Here is a 15,548-nt window from a genome sequence, read left to right as displayed (position 1 = left end):
TATATTTAGAGAAGGTGGGTTTTATGACATCCTTCAGGATGGCTCAGAGGGAAGTGCAAGTGAGAAGTATTCTGCACAGCTAGTGTGCTCTGGACTATAATACAATTCTAACATGAGTCACCCCAAGTTAGTACAGACTCCACAAAGAAAAGGGCATGTTCCCTGACAAGGCAGCCCCCACTTCATATACAATGTGCAAGAGCAGCTATAGCACACCACCGCCATGCTTTCTCTTTGTTTTTATGGTGCTTGGAATCAAATCAAGTCCTCATACCTGCCCACCCTAAGCAAGTGTCCTGCCACGGAGCCGTACCCCAAACACAGCTACACTTATGTAGTCAATTGACTACATAATTAAATTATCTGGGAAGAATAGGGCAGGCTTTTCAAGACAATGAGAAGTGACTTGGAGCAAAGAAAGGAGACTTGCCTAGGATGTTATTGTGCTTCGGAGGCATGAAGGTTGCCTATGATTCAGAAAGGGCTTGGTGCAGAGTCTTTGTCACAGAGTCCCCCATCAATGTCAAAGACTGCTTACCAGATTGTCCACGTAATGTACAAGTGGGATAGGAGAAGTGAGGCTTTACCATTGTTAGCAAACCTAGTAACAAATACATTTGGCATCCTCATCACACATCGGAAATGAAGCACAGCATGGACTCACCTTACAGCTTCCCAGCCACATTTTTAAGTCTCCTCTAATTTCTCACTTCTTCTATTCACTGATTGGTCTAAGGTGGATTCGGAGTATTACAGAATTCTTGGTCAATATTTTATCATATATCTTTAAAATAGCCTTCCCTTCTGAAAATTAAGAATGATTCTTCTCTTTTCATTTTTCTTTTAGGTCCAAGACTGGAACTCAAACTCGGTACTTGCCAGATTTTTGTTTTGTTTTATTTTGGTTTTTTTTTTTTTTGCCAAACCTGGGCTTGAGCTCAGGGCCTGAGCACTGTCCTTGGACTTTCTCAAGGCTAGAGCTCTACCACTTGAGCCTCAGCACCACTTCCAGCTTTTTTCTATGTATGTGGTACCAAGGAATCGCACCCTGGTCTTCATGCATGTTAGGCAAGCACTCTACCATTAAGCCAAACTCCCGGTCCCGTACCTGCCACTTTTACTCTACTATTTTTGCTCTACTTAGTGCTCTTACTTACCTTGCTCTACCAACTGAGCATACCTCCAATCCCAATTCCTTTTTTGTGCTAATCTGGATCTTGAACTCAGATCCTGGGCTCTGGCCTTGAGCTTTAGTGTCCTAATGCTTTACAATATTTTTGTTGTTGTTGTTATTGCCAATCCTGGGGCTTGAAGTCAAGGGGCTGGGTACTATCCCTGAGCTTCTTTTTGCTCAAGCACTCTACCACTTGAGCCAAAGCACCACTTTCAGCTTTTTCTGTTAATGTGGCATTGTAGAATCAAACTCAGGACTTCATGCATGCTAGGAAGCAGTCTATGATTAAGCTACATTCCCAGCCCTGTAATAATTCTTTAATGTTATCAAATATTTATTCTGTGCTTAGATTTCCACAATTAGCTTATAAACACTTGCCTGTGTTAGAATTGGGATACAAGTAAGGGACACAGTTATCGTTAATTAATATAACTTTTACTGCCTCCTCTGCTTCTCATCTCTTTCCTTACAATTTCATCACTGAACAAAGTAGTCTTGTTGAGTTTCTCAAACCCTGACTTGTTCTGCTCTTGTTTTCAAGCTTTAGGCATGTTTCTAATCCTAGTTTCTTGTAAAACAAAAATGATAACTAGAAAGTTAATGATGTTCTGGGGAGAAAGCTACCCCCACCACAGCATAAAATTACACATTCATTCAAAAATGTCCAATGGTCTATTGTTACCTTTTTCATACATTGATGGCCATTCACATACCCATTAACTCACTTATTCTGTCAAGTCCTTCTTAGTTAAAGCACTTTTCTAAAGAGGAACTATTCTATTCATTCCTGTGTTACTTTGAAGTATCATTCTTGTGGGAAGATTAAAATAAATGTTTGATTCTCATTTATAATGAAATGGCCCCTGTATCCTCCAAAGACAATTTCTGAAGTTTTGGAAGCATTTTCTGAAATAACGTGTTGGACTTCTTACGTGGAAGTGCTCTTTGGCAGCAGACTTTACCAGTTGATCTGCATTTTTATCCCTAATCCACCCCAGCCCCCAGCATGATTACTTAATTATCCAGGAACCCTCATTTCTGCATGAAACCCAAGCATTTTCTTAAAGGAATTATATTTTTGCAGAAAACAGAATTCTGAACAAAATTCAAACATAGGTTTTTGAAAAGGTACATAAATAGCGCTCAAAAGACATAATATTCCTTTTTCTGCTGTGATTTTATTTTCAGAATACTTCACAGAGAAGTAAATGTTTTGGACAATTCTCAACCATGCAGGTATCTGAGCTTCTTTCCACCCTCAACTCATGTATGAGCACTTTTCAGGGGTCAGTGTTTTATATTCCTGGCTATATTTCTAATTCAGAAATTTCTCAAGCCTGTTGCATAATCAGCTCAGTATGTCTATTTCAAACTCTAAAGTGACTGGGTCCTGCCAAGAGGTCCTCTCTAGTTTCTCTGCAGGGATCCTGGACACTGCTCAGCCTAAGTACCCAATCACTGCCACCACTGACTCTGGCTCTATTGCTACTATATTTGCTCTTGGTTGACAACATTTGTATTTCACTTCTGCTAACAGTAACCTCACTTGGAATACAGTCTTCTGTTTCATCAGTGTAATTACTGGCCCCAGAGTGCCTTCCCAAAGCTGTTGTTTATAATGATTCATGCAGCCGAAAATATTCAATGTGGTTCTTGAGAACCGAGCAATGCCAATTCAATACCATGGTAAAGGAAAAAAAAAATCAATCAGTGTAAAAGCCTCAGTAGTGGAAAAGACACTTTCCTCTTTAAGTGAATGTTTCATCTATTTACTTGCTATTTATTTATTATTTTGGTGAAGAATAGATACACATAAAAGCATTGACACCATAAATATATCTCCTAGGCAAGTATGGTGGTGCATGCTTTCAATCCCAGCCACTTGCAGGTGGACATCAGATCTTCATTTGATACCAGCCTGTAGCATAAGAGCCTATCTGAAAAACTTACTAGAAAGGAAAAGGACTGACTCAAAAGTTACATGGCTCAAGTAGTAGAACAGTTGCCTAACAAACCCAGGGTGAGCCCAATCCCTAGTATTTAAAAAGAAAAAAGAAAGGAATAAAAAAGAAAATAATTCTAACAGTCAGTGAACATCAGCTGCATATTAGCTCATCTCAGCCAGGTTGATGACAGGATAAACCACATGGCTCTGATGACTGAATCCAGTATACTTTTCCCCCAATTCTTCATGAACAATTGGCAGCCTAATTATAAATTGAGCACATGTAGTTATACTTTCTAATCAAAATAGATATAAATGAAATAGGGATTATAATTTTCTGCTTTCACAGATTGGTGCTAGAAAATAGCCTTCTGTTTTCTTTTCTTTTCTTTGTGGGTCATGGAGCTTGAACTCGGCCTGGGTGCTGTCTCTGAGTTCTTCATCTCAAGGCTACCACCCTAAACTTGAGCCAAGCCCCATTTCCCATTTTCTAGAGGTTAATTGGAGATGAGTCTTAGGTCATTTTGTGCCCTGGCTGGCTTTGAACCTTGATGCTCAGATTTCAGCCTCCTTAATAGCTAGGATTACAGGCATGAGCCACCAAGCCCAGCTATCTGTTTTTTTTTTTTAATAAATTAATCAAGATTTAGGATCAAGACTTGTGACTTACAAAATGGAGAAATGAGCTTAGGACCAAACCTGATGCATCCCATGCACCAGGATAAATCATTTCACATGAGTGTCCTCAAATAAATGATCAGATACCCTTTCTAACTGATATGCCTTAGACTTAATTGTATATAACTTTATATAAACTGCCCCAGAGCAGTTTATGTTTGTTGGGTGCTTGGGTCCAGATTGTGATTGTTATTACTTTAATTTCCACTTGAGGGCACTGCTTTCTTCAGCAAGTGTGGGACAAATGAATGCTTTGGGGATTATGTAAGAAGTCATATATGGAAACAAGTGACCAGAACTATGGTTCTGACTCACTGCAAGTGAATCTTCACACAATGTATAACAATAGATCTGGCTGGTCTACTTTCTTATCCAGACTTGGCACAGTATCCTTAGCTTAGAGCAGTCCATTGCAGAGATGGAATCCTAGGAATGGTATAACTATTATCCCTAGGTTCATGATTTACATGAAAGGTGGCTGCTTCTGATTCCCGTTCTGAGGTGGAGACATTCTACTCTGATGCAAAGGAAGCCCAAAGAGCTTCACTTCCCAATCATCTCAAGTGCCTTTTAGTCCATCCTATGAGCTCAATAAAACCTCAGCAGGTGGTCACCCTCTCTCTTACTCCAGATATTTTCTAGATGGAGCCAGGCGCCAGTTCAGTGGGTGGGTCCTCCCAATTTAAGGGGACATATATTATGTTCTCCAAATGATTCCAGTGAAGCCTGTGTCTGTTGGCCTGTAAGAGAAGAATTCACCCGTGCATGAATCTTCTCCCCTTGGGGAAGAGGTCTCCCATTAAATCCTTTCCACAAATTCTCATTTTTCAACAACCATGTTTCCTCTCCCCCTTTTAATTCTTGAGACAGGTCATCTGTGTAGAATTATGTAACTAATCTTTGGATGGTTTTACTTGGGAGTTTCTATAGAGTGGGCTGTCTCACAGCCCATATTGTGATCTGATACCTACCACCGAGAGTTCAGCCAAAACGCCCATTTTCATTTTCAGTTCACAGAAAATACTGAAATAGCTCTTCCACTGCAACATTGAAAATCTCATGAAGTTTTCAGAGAAAAAAAATGCAAGAACTTTTGAGCAAGTCTTTCTTGTGTCTTACCTGAAGAATCATCAGGCCATAACCCCCTTGTCTTCTATTTTTTTTCCTGAGGTTCCATGCCTATTTGGAGAAAGCTTGGCAAGCAGCATTACTATGACTCAATCTAAGGTGACAAAATCACTTTGATCTCCTGACGTCCCCTGATTTACACAGCATAGTATTAGATTTGGTTTCCCCAAATAGTGTTCCATGTGCTATCAACTGAAAAGACTCCCAACTTCAACTCAGCAGTGTTTCAAAACTCAAAAGTGCTACAAATAAACACAGTACCTTTCTACTGTAAGGTTTAGTAATTCACTATCTGCAACTTTAGTTTTAGTGTCTTCTATATAACAGGACAGGTAAATCTGGGATCTGGCATTAGACAATGTGTGGGATCTTTCTAACATGTATAGAAGCATTAAGTTTTTAAATTGTTCTGGAATAACAGTTGTAAAATTACACATGTTCATGTTTTGTAGTGTCAGTGTTGGCCAGGATAAAAGTCAATATTTAAAAAGTTACGTGACTTTCATCATGATTAATAATGACTAAACTTTGCTGGGTGTCAGTGGCTCACACCTGTAATCCTAGCTATTCAGGAGGCTAAGATCTGAGGATTGTGATTCAAAGCCAGCCTGGGCACTACAAAGCCCATGAGACTCTTATCTCCAATTAACCACTAGAAAACCAGAAGTGGCACTGTGGCTCAAGGGATAGCCTTGAGCTGGAGAGTTCAGGGACAGCACCCAGGCTCAGAGTACAAGTCCCACAGCCAGGGAAGGAAGGAAGGAAGGAAGGAAGGAAGGAAGGAAGGAAGGAAGGAAGGAAGGAAGGAAGGAAGGAAGGAAGGAAGGGAGAGAAAGAGAGAGAGAGAGAGAAGGGAGGGAGAGAGGGAGGGATGGAGGGAGGGAGGGAGGGAGGGAAGAAAGAGAAAGAGCAAGAGATAAGGAAGGAAGGGAGCAAGGAAGGAAGGAAGGGAGGAAGGGAGGGAGGGAAAAAGAAAAGAAAGAAAGGAAGGAAGGAAGGAACAAAGAAAGCAAGAAAGAAAGGAAGGAAGGAAGAAACAAAGAAAGAAACAAACAAACAAACAAACAAAAAAGAAAGGAACAAACAAACAAAGAAAGAAAGAAAGAAAAAGAAAATATGTCAGTAAGGGCTTGCCCAACCAAGTACTGTGATGCATGCATGTACAGATACACAGATAGAGAAATAATAGTTTACACATTGTACATGTATCCTGTATGTATGTAAAATGTGTAAAGATAGTTTTATGTATGGATTATAATATTATAGGTACCTTTTCACTTAACATTTCTTTAGTAATCAAATGACCTATTACTGATTAGAATTTCATTAGAATATATATTTAAATGTCTATTCCCCATGTATGTCACCTCCAATGTTTTGCTCTTATGAACAAGGCTATGCTTAGGATGTTCAGCTAAAATGTTCTGTGATTGTAAAATATTTGTAGACTAATTTCCCCTATATTTTACAACATATTTGTAATTGTAAGGGTAACATTTTGATGAAAGGTTCATTTGTGTTTTACCATTTCCCCAGGGAAATTGCATTCTTTTCCCAGTGGGCCCTATGTAACATGATAATCTTTTTATTTTCTTCCATCTAAATTTTAGAAAAACTTCCAATAACTGTTTCTTCTTTGATTAAAATATCATTCCATCCTCAAAAACTCCCCTGCAGGGATCCTAGCTGCCTTTTAACACTTTTTCCTCTTTACAAAGGTTCTTTCTTCACAGCTTGGTTTTTAAATGTTCACCGAGAAAATTCACAACGATTCAATCATGCAGAGCTCCAAGAAATAAAACAGTACTGCAAAGATATTAAGTCAAACCTGAGTTTCAGTGGAGGAACATTTGGCACTGCCAAAACCCCTACAACTCTGACTAGAGCAGAAGGTGCCATTTGAGAAACACAGTAACAAAGATGGATGTTGATCTCTACAAGAATTTTAAGAAAGTTCCTTAAGTTTTACTGGAGTTATTCAGAAACAAATCTGGAATACTTCTCAAAGTACAAAGTTGACCACTATTTCTTTGAGGTGATAGTTGTTTCTAAATTTAAAGTGTGATTGCTAGCTTCAATAACTTTTAGAAATAAACAAATGTAAGCAGGCTAGCTTGCTAAGTAAACACTGAAGAAGGAACTAAGAGAAACAATAGGCTAAGGGAAACCATCAACCGTTCTTTTAAGGAAAAACTATTAAATGACCTTTAAAGAATTTGAAGTCACTAAAGCATCTGTGGAGATGAATCATCCATTTCACCCCCAGCTTCCACTGTTTTACCACTACCTGCAGAGCTTCTCACTGACAGTTGCCCTGATTTTTTTCAGTTCTTCGCCTCTGTGACCTCATGTATTTAAAAATGATGTTCGAAATGTTAGAAATCATTTTCTGTAGTGAAAGAGTTAAAAGGCAAAGAGCTGCTCCTAAAGACCAATAGCATTCTGATTTATTCCATGACACCATTTTAATCTCCTTATATATTTCCCAGGCATTCCTCCATGGGTACATACATTTTGGTTTGGACTTGGACTCAGTAGACTATTTTTTCACATAAATTGATGACTTCTTCCATATTTATTTTCAAATAGCAATGGCTTTATTCCAGTAAGAACAATGGGCTGGGTGCTGGTGGTTCATGTGTGTAATCCTAGCTACACAGAAGGCTGAGATCTGAAGATTATGGTTCAAAACCAGCCTGGGCAGGAAAGTCCATGAGACTTATATTTCCAATTAACTACCAGAAAACCAGAAGTGGTGCTGTGGTTCAAAGTATAGAGCACTATCCTTGAGCAAAAATACTCAGGGACAGTCCCCTGAGTTCAAGCCCCTTGACCAACCACAACAGCAGCAGCAGCTTTGGAATATGCTTTTCCTTTTATAGGAGAGAGTAAAGGTAATGGACAGCAGCCACCATCTTGCCATGGCAGAAATGAGGGTTATAAAGAACCTACTCCATAGCTATACCTCTACTTCCACCTCCTATGTCCTAATCTCTCAACACAGAATTTCAGGTCTGTTGTTGTCCTGAGACTTGACCCACCCAGGGAGACCACAAGGATTCCCAGCTACAACCTCAACAACGATGGCTTCCTCAATCAGTGGTGACACACGGAAAATCCAAACTGCAATGGAGAGAAAAGCCAATTTACTACCTAAATCATACTTCTCACATTTCATTCCATCGATCCTCTTCTGACCTGGCATAGCCAGTTACACGGTGTCATGAGAAAACCTTCATCTGATGAACCCAACGTCAGCCCCACAGCAGAAAATTAGCATGGCCAGCCACTTACTAATGGGTTTTCTGAGACTTTCTACATTTGAAAGGACTAGAAAAAGTGAGATTGCTGTCTCTACTCTCAGCCCAATTACCTTTTGTAGAAGTCTTTTCCAGTAAAAGTACACAGTCAGAAGACCAGAACCTTCTTGCTCATGATTCCTACTTCAGAGCTCTTGTCTCAAGGGGACCTAGTTACTACAGTTACTCAGGCTGGCTAAGACTTAATGACACATTGAGGATCTGGATTCTCCACCCTGTCTCTTTACCTTAAATATTCCTTTTGTCTCTATGTCCCTTGAATGTTGATCACGAAATATCCCACCTTGATTTATGACTTCCTTCCTCACATCTTACTGTTAACTCATTATGATTAGAAGTGAGACTTAGAGACTTTCCTCTCTGCAGGCAGACTCAGTCAGCGCAGTCAGGGGTCTCACAGGGTTGGCTGGTAGATCCACCTCTATGAAAAAATAAAAATCTGTGAATCACAGGGTATCCGCAGTTTGAGACTAACAGGGCTGAGTTCTCCTGGTCTTACATAGTTGCTTTCAGAACTGGCTGGCTGATTCATTTTCTTCCACATTTATACCAAGAAATACAGTTCTGTATTCAATCAACAAATCCATTTACTGAATACAAAAAGCAGATTGTACACATATGTCAATGTTCTCTTATCCATCTCTCTTACAGTTAGTCTCTCAGAAGACAGGCAGTAGCAGAGAGTATATGTACAAAGATTCCAATGGGGGTGGTGGGTAGGGGGGAGGGTGATGGGTACCAAGACATGTGAAAGGGTATCAATGTATGTGAATTAATGCACCTTCTATCTGGCAAATATCATGTAAACCTTTTATTAATTACAATAAAAAATTATTAAAAAATTAAAAAATAAACATGTAACACAATAAAATAAAATAAAATAAAATACAAGCCTGCAGTGATAAACCAAAGAAAAAAAAGATTCCAATGGTTCAAGTTGTCAGGAAATTCAAGGAAGAACCTCAAAGGTTAATGAGAGTTATTAGAGATATAGGTATAGGCTCATATCTCAAGACTCTTCCTCCTATTGAGATATGAAAGTATTAGAGATAAGAAAGATGGAATTACATGAAAAGAAGGGATATTTTGCAGGATGGCCTGCATTATGTCCTCTTGGCCATAAAACTAATATTACAGACTCTCAAATGCTTTATCATTGAATTGCTATATTTGAAACAATAAACTTTCATCTATGTTCTCACTTTTAACAACTCTTCAGTTAGCTGAAGTACTTTCATTCCTGAACCTTTGTCTTCTGTACTGGTGCTAAAGCTTGAACTGAGGATTTGAGTGCTGTCTCTGAGCATGTCAAAGCTACTACTCTACCACTTAAGCCATGGCTCCCCTTCAAACTGTTTTAGCAATTAGTTTGAGATAAGGGTCTCAGATACATTATTTCCATGATTTCTTTTCCTTGTCTGTGCTATCTTCTAATCTAATAAGCCTTTTAAATCTTTACTTTTTTGTGGTATGGAGGATTGATCTCACGGCCGCATGCATTCTATGCAAGTGTTGTACCACTTAGCTACTTTTCCAGCCTTATTAATCTTTGCTTAGAAACAGGATTTCAGTAAATTTCCAAACTTGTCCTGAACTTGTCATCCTCCTTCCTCAGCCTCCACAGATAGCTGGGCATTGCAAACATGTGCCGTCATTTCTGGCTATATTTAAGGTTATTTTCAACACTTCATCAAGCAATTCATAGATCTGGATTTTCTTGTTTTGCTTTTGGTTTTGGTGCTGATTCTGGGGCTTGAACTCAGGGCCTGAGTGCTGTCCCAGAGCTTTCCTTGCTCAAAACTAGCATTCTGTGACTTCATGCACAGCTCTGACTTTTGGGTAATTAATTAGAGATACTAGTCTCACAGACTTTCCTGCCTAGTTTGGCTTGTTGAGCTGCAATCCTCAGATCTCAGCCTCCTGGCAGCTAGGATTTACAGATGTGAACCACTGGTGCCAAACTATGTCTTTTAATCTTTAGAGTAAATGTTTCAACAAGAAGTACTCTTTGCTATCCAGCCTGTTTACATATTTTGAGTAAGCTATCTTGAATGGTGTGTGTCTGAACTTCTGCTATAGTCCTTGGGCAGAGTGACATTGGATCCTGGGTCCAAGGTGGCTGAAAGGCCCATGGGATTAGCCTTGAAACATTCTTCAGAGGCTGGCCTGGTGCTGATAGGGGTCTAGCATCTGGGTCTACAAGGACGAACGTTGTGCTAAGGTCATGAAAGCCAGCCTGAAAATAGCTCCAACTTACAACTTGAGTCTGCAGGATCAAGCTTGAAGCAAAGGGCTATAGGAGTTGGTCTGTGGCCAAATTGCCATGTTGTTCTAACTTAACACATATACTCTAAAGTTGCATTTGAAAATAAGGCAAAAGTTTTAACAGAGGTGGTGGAGATAGTTGGGTAGTAGTGTGTTTTCCTAAGAAAATCACACATCAAGACTATACTTTCAGGGATAATTTCTATAGTATGTGACTAGAGAAACTCCACTGATTGTGTAGGTACCATCTTGGCATTCCAAATTCAAGGGTAAGGTATTTCCTCATTGCAATGCTTCAGTCCGAATCCATTACCTTTCCAAGCCCCTAGTCAGGTACTAATGGAGTTTCCCAAAATGGAATGTGAGCATACATACAAATATGCAGTAGATGTAGAAAAGAAAATGAAGAAATAAAAATCAAAGCTAATGCTTGCTTTGAAACTAACACACATTGTTCTGGAAAGGATAGCATTCTTGATAAGCTTGAAACCGCTGAAGAAATTGACAGAAAATACCAACAGAACAGTAATCTCTTTGTGAGAATGTTTAAAGATTTTCTGAAGATGACATTGACATGAGTTAGTACTTGTTACTGGCAAAGTCATTGCTATGGTACTCCATTTTATTTGATATTGTCAGCCCTCCTCGTAGAAGGTCCACATGCTTTACCAAAGGTTATGGAACCTACATTGAAGGGACAGGATCTGTTACAGACTTCAGAGGATGTGCAGATTGAGAATATCTACAATTCCCTTAGCAGTTTGCCAGAAGAAAAGCTAACAAAACTGGTGATGCTTAAACTACGATATTTCACTCCTAAAGAAATAGCAAATCTTCTTAAGTTTCCTCCAGATTTTAGATTTCCTGAGAAGATAACAACAAAGCAGTGTTACCGTCTACTTGGAAATAGTCTCAATGTGCATGTTGTAGCTGAACTAATCAAGATTCTATGTGAATAATTCTGAACTACCTGAAACGAAGGTTCCGATATTCCTTTACTTCCAGGTAGTAATTCTGAAATTGTGTTTTGAGCTAATTCTGATTAAAATTCAATGAAACATAGTAATCTTTTCTTGGTAAAAATTTGGAACATATTTAATCTATGTTACTGTAAAATAAATAAACAAAAAGAAAATCACACATCTACTCAAATGCCTCCAACCATAAACTCCTACAATGCTCAGATCAATCCTACATCAAACATCCATTGTTACACCATTTCATCACCTTCTGTAGTCCTGAGCACAACCTATCTTCCTGGACAATGCTACTTTCTTGTTTTGGCTGAAGCCAGAATGATTGGATCCTTTCTAGAACTTAACAGGAAATGAAAGGCTGAAGCATTGTTCTGAACAATTGATGGTAGATAGAGTCTCTTTAACAAAATACAACCTCAAGAATGAAGCTCAGAGCCTGGAGTGTGGCCTAATGGTAGAGTGCTTGCTTAGCATGCATGAAGCCCTGGGTTCAGTTCCTCAGTACTATATACACAGAAAAAGCCAGAAGTGGTGCTGTGGCTCAAGAGTAGAGTACTAATCTTGAGAAAGTTCAAGGACAGTGCCCAGGCCTTGAGTTCAAGCTCAGGACTGACAAAAAAAAAAAGAAGAAGATTCAGGAGGAAGTGAAGAAGTGAGTTTGTCTGCATTGCCTATTTCATGGTCCACGGTCCATTGCTTCAAACTAAGGAAGTCTTAGAATGAGATGTATTCCATAACCATTCTTTGGTGTGTTGATTATAATTGACATATCTAACAGAATAAAAGGGACAATTAAATTTAGCCTTAAAATCGACTTAACATATAACTCTAACAAGCCATTGGAAAATTGCTTAAACCAGAAATAATGCTGTCTTATTAACTTGCTGTGTCTGACCTACATTTGATATAGTAATAAGACAGAAGGAGAGAATCAGAGGATTGAACTCTGTGTCCATGCCACCAGATGGAGAACAGACTCCTTTCCTGTTTTCTGCTGCCACCTGGAGACATCTGTGAAAGAACAGAGGATTGTTTTGCAGCAGAATGAGGTGCAATACAAGAAGCTCTCATGTCATTTTTTGTCTCCCTGTCACCTAACAGCCACTTTTGCTTCTTTATCACTTCCCAATCCTTAAATTGCCTTGCAGAATAAATAATCTTGAATCCATATGTCACTAAAGGAGGGGTGAGTACTGGAGTGATATATAATATCTTCACAAAGAAGTCTAAAATCCCAGAATTGAAATCAATAGAATGCTTCTTCTTATAAACTTCTGGGCATATTTTCAATCAAGTGAACTCTTTCTAATGAATCCATTTGAGAGAATTTAAAGAATGCTACATACACAAGTAACCACCACAGTCAAGATGAAAATTTCTATCACTTCACAAAGTTTCCTTCTGTCTTTCCCCATCAATGGCCATAGGAATATTCTTTTAAAAATTTAGCATATGGAGCTGGGAACGTGGCTTACTGGGAGAGTGTTTGCCAGCATGCAATTCCTCGCTACCACATAAACAGGAAAGGCCAGAAGTAGTACTGTGACTTGAATGGTAGAGTGCTAGCCTGGAGCAAAAGATCTCAGGCCCAGAGTTAAGTCCCAGGACTGGCAAAAAAAATTGACACTGCTTACCTGAATATTTTTAAGTTAGGATATCACAAAAATAGTCTACTTGACATAAATAATATTTTGATCTGTTAGCACTTCACATAAAATCCAACATTTTTCTAAGAATAAGTTTAGCCCAGATTAGCTGCTAATGAAAGGCCATTGCTTACAGAGCTTCCAACTCTAGCTAACATTTGAAGCGTACCATCTATCCAGACATAAGTGAGTGTTTTTATCTACCAGACTCATTCTGAACTTACAACTGTCTCCTACTAAGATTGCATGACAGTTAACATGGATGAGAGACTTAGGAGAAAGAGGAAGAAAATACAAAGAACACAACTTTCCTAAAAATTTTATTACATTTATTCACTTTTAAAATAACATGTGTATATACCTACAAACTGAATATAGCATTTATTTTCTTTTATTTTGTGTTAGTCCTATGGGTTGAAGTCAGGACTTGAGTACTGTTTCTGAGATTTTTTACTCAAGACTAGTTCTCCACCACTGCAGCCATAGCTTCATTTCTGGCTTTTTGGTGGTTAATTGGAGATAAGAGTCTCATAGACTTTTCTGCCCAGGATGGCTTTGACCCATGATCATCAGATCTCAGCAACTTGGTAGCTAGGTGCGAGCCATAGGTATTCAGTTGAATAGAGCATAAAATTTCAAGAAACCAAATTCTAATAAAAATTTCAGAAATGCTTTTCTGAATCCTCTTTACTTTTTTCATATATTTTTATTGTAATTAATAGAAGGGTTACATTATATTCACCAGATAGAAGGTGCATTACTTCACACATATTGATACCCTTTTCTCATGTCATGGTCCCCATTTCCCTCCTCCCTTCCCCATCCTACTTCAAATATCTAATTAAGCATATATAAAATATATCAGATAACAAGGTGAAATATTGTAACAATATGAGATAACCAAGGGACAACAAAATAGATGAGAGGTAACACGGTACATTAAGGACAACAATCACTCTAAGTCTAATAAAAATTTCAGAAATGTCTTTCTGAATCCTCTTTACTTTTTTAGGGTAGTGTGTGGAGGGGTTAAATTCAGGTCCTTAGTGCTTGTAAGCAAACACTCTACCACTTGAAGCATACTCCCAGTTTCAAAATTTTCTTCAACACATATCTTGTAGCTGACAGTGGTAGCTCAAATCTGTAAACACAGCTACTTAGAAGGTGATGATTTCAGGATGTGGGTCTAAGTCATCACACATGAAAAAGTTCAGGAGACTCCATCTCAACCAATAGTTATACTTGATGGCACATACTTGTAAGACCAGCTTCCAGGAAAGAACAATGGCTGGACACGGTGTTATCTATCCATCATCCCCAGAGACAAGAAACACAAGGAGGAGGATCACAGTCCAGACCAGCCTGGGCAGACAGCAGTACCCCTACCTTAAAATCAAAAACATAAAAATGGGCTGGAGGCATGGTTTAAGTGATAGAATACCTGCTTAGAAAGCATGAAACCGTGAGCGTGAAACACACACACACACACACACACACACACACACACACACACATTTTATTTCACATCAAAGACTTTTGCTTCAACTTTAAATATAAAAATGAACTAACATTCACAGCATTAGTGATTGATTGACATCAGGTATGATATTTGGAGTAAAAAGTGCTTTCTCAGTCTGAAGCTAACATTCTCCCAAAAGTGCTTCACTGACTGTTTCTCTATAGATCAATAACATACTAGACAAGAACTTTCTTTGCTCTTACCTTCTAGATGGAGAGAATTGGATAAGTCAGGGACTGAGTCAGATTTCCTGATTTGAAGCATCAGTCTACTTCAGCCAGTTAGAATCCTTGAAAACATTCTGGAAGCCGCAATGTACAGAGCCTTCAAAGAAAGCCTGCAACCTGAAAATAAATGCCTTCTACTATGAAAATAAAAGAGCCTCTTTTATTTATTTATTTTTTTTGCCAATCCTTGGGATTGAACTCAGGGCCTAGTCACTGTCCTTGTGCTTTCTCAAGGCTAACACACTACCCTTGGACCACAACACCACTTCTCACTTTTTCTGTGCATGTGGTACCAAGGAATTGAACTCAGGGCTTTGTGCATGCTAGGCAAATACTCTACCACTAGGCCATGCTCCCAGCACCTCCCAAACCTCTTTTTAAGCTTTTTTCTCGAAGCACATTCACAGGACTCAAGGACTCCATCACATTACTTATCAAGTGCCTTATACATAGTAGGCATTCAAGAAAAAATGTTTAACTTTTCCCATCACTTTACTTTGTAGCTGTGTCTAGATATTTCTATATAAAGCATGAGTGTATGGACTGGAAGCATGGCTAAATTGGTAGAGCACCTTCCTAATAAGCACAAGACCCTAAGTTCAAACCTTAATACCACTGCTATGACACAAAAATGTCATAATAAACCTCATAAAATAATCTTGGAAAATA

The 15,548-nt window shown here is 38.8% G+C and overlaps 2 pseudogenes; both read left to right on the top strand.

Moving 5' to 3' along the window:
* The first annotated feature begins 456 nt into the window (after positions 1 to 456).
* On the top strand, positions 457 to 11,469 carry LOC150064205 (tRNA (cytosine(38)-C(5))-methyltransferase-like; annotated as a pseudogene).
* Positions 10,688 to 10,779, top strand: LOC150064206 (small nucleolar RNA U3; annotated as a pseudogene).
* Positions 11,470 to 15,548: the final 4,079 nt, after the last annotated feature.

Source organism: Megascapheus bottae, chromosome 4 (assembly GCF_031878675.1).
Source record: "Megascapheus bottae isolate mThoBot1 chromosome 4, mThoBot2.hap1, whole genome shotgun sequence".
NCBI lineage: Eukaryota > Metazoa > Chordata > Mammalia > Rodentia > Geomyidae > Megascapheus > Megascapheus bottae.
This window is presented reverse-complemented; position numbering and strand designations above follow the sequence as displayed.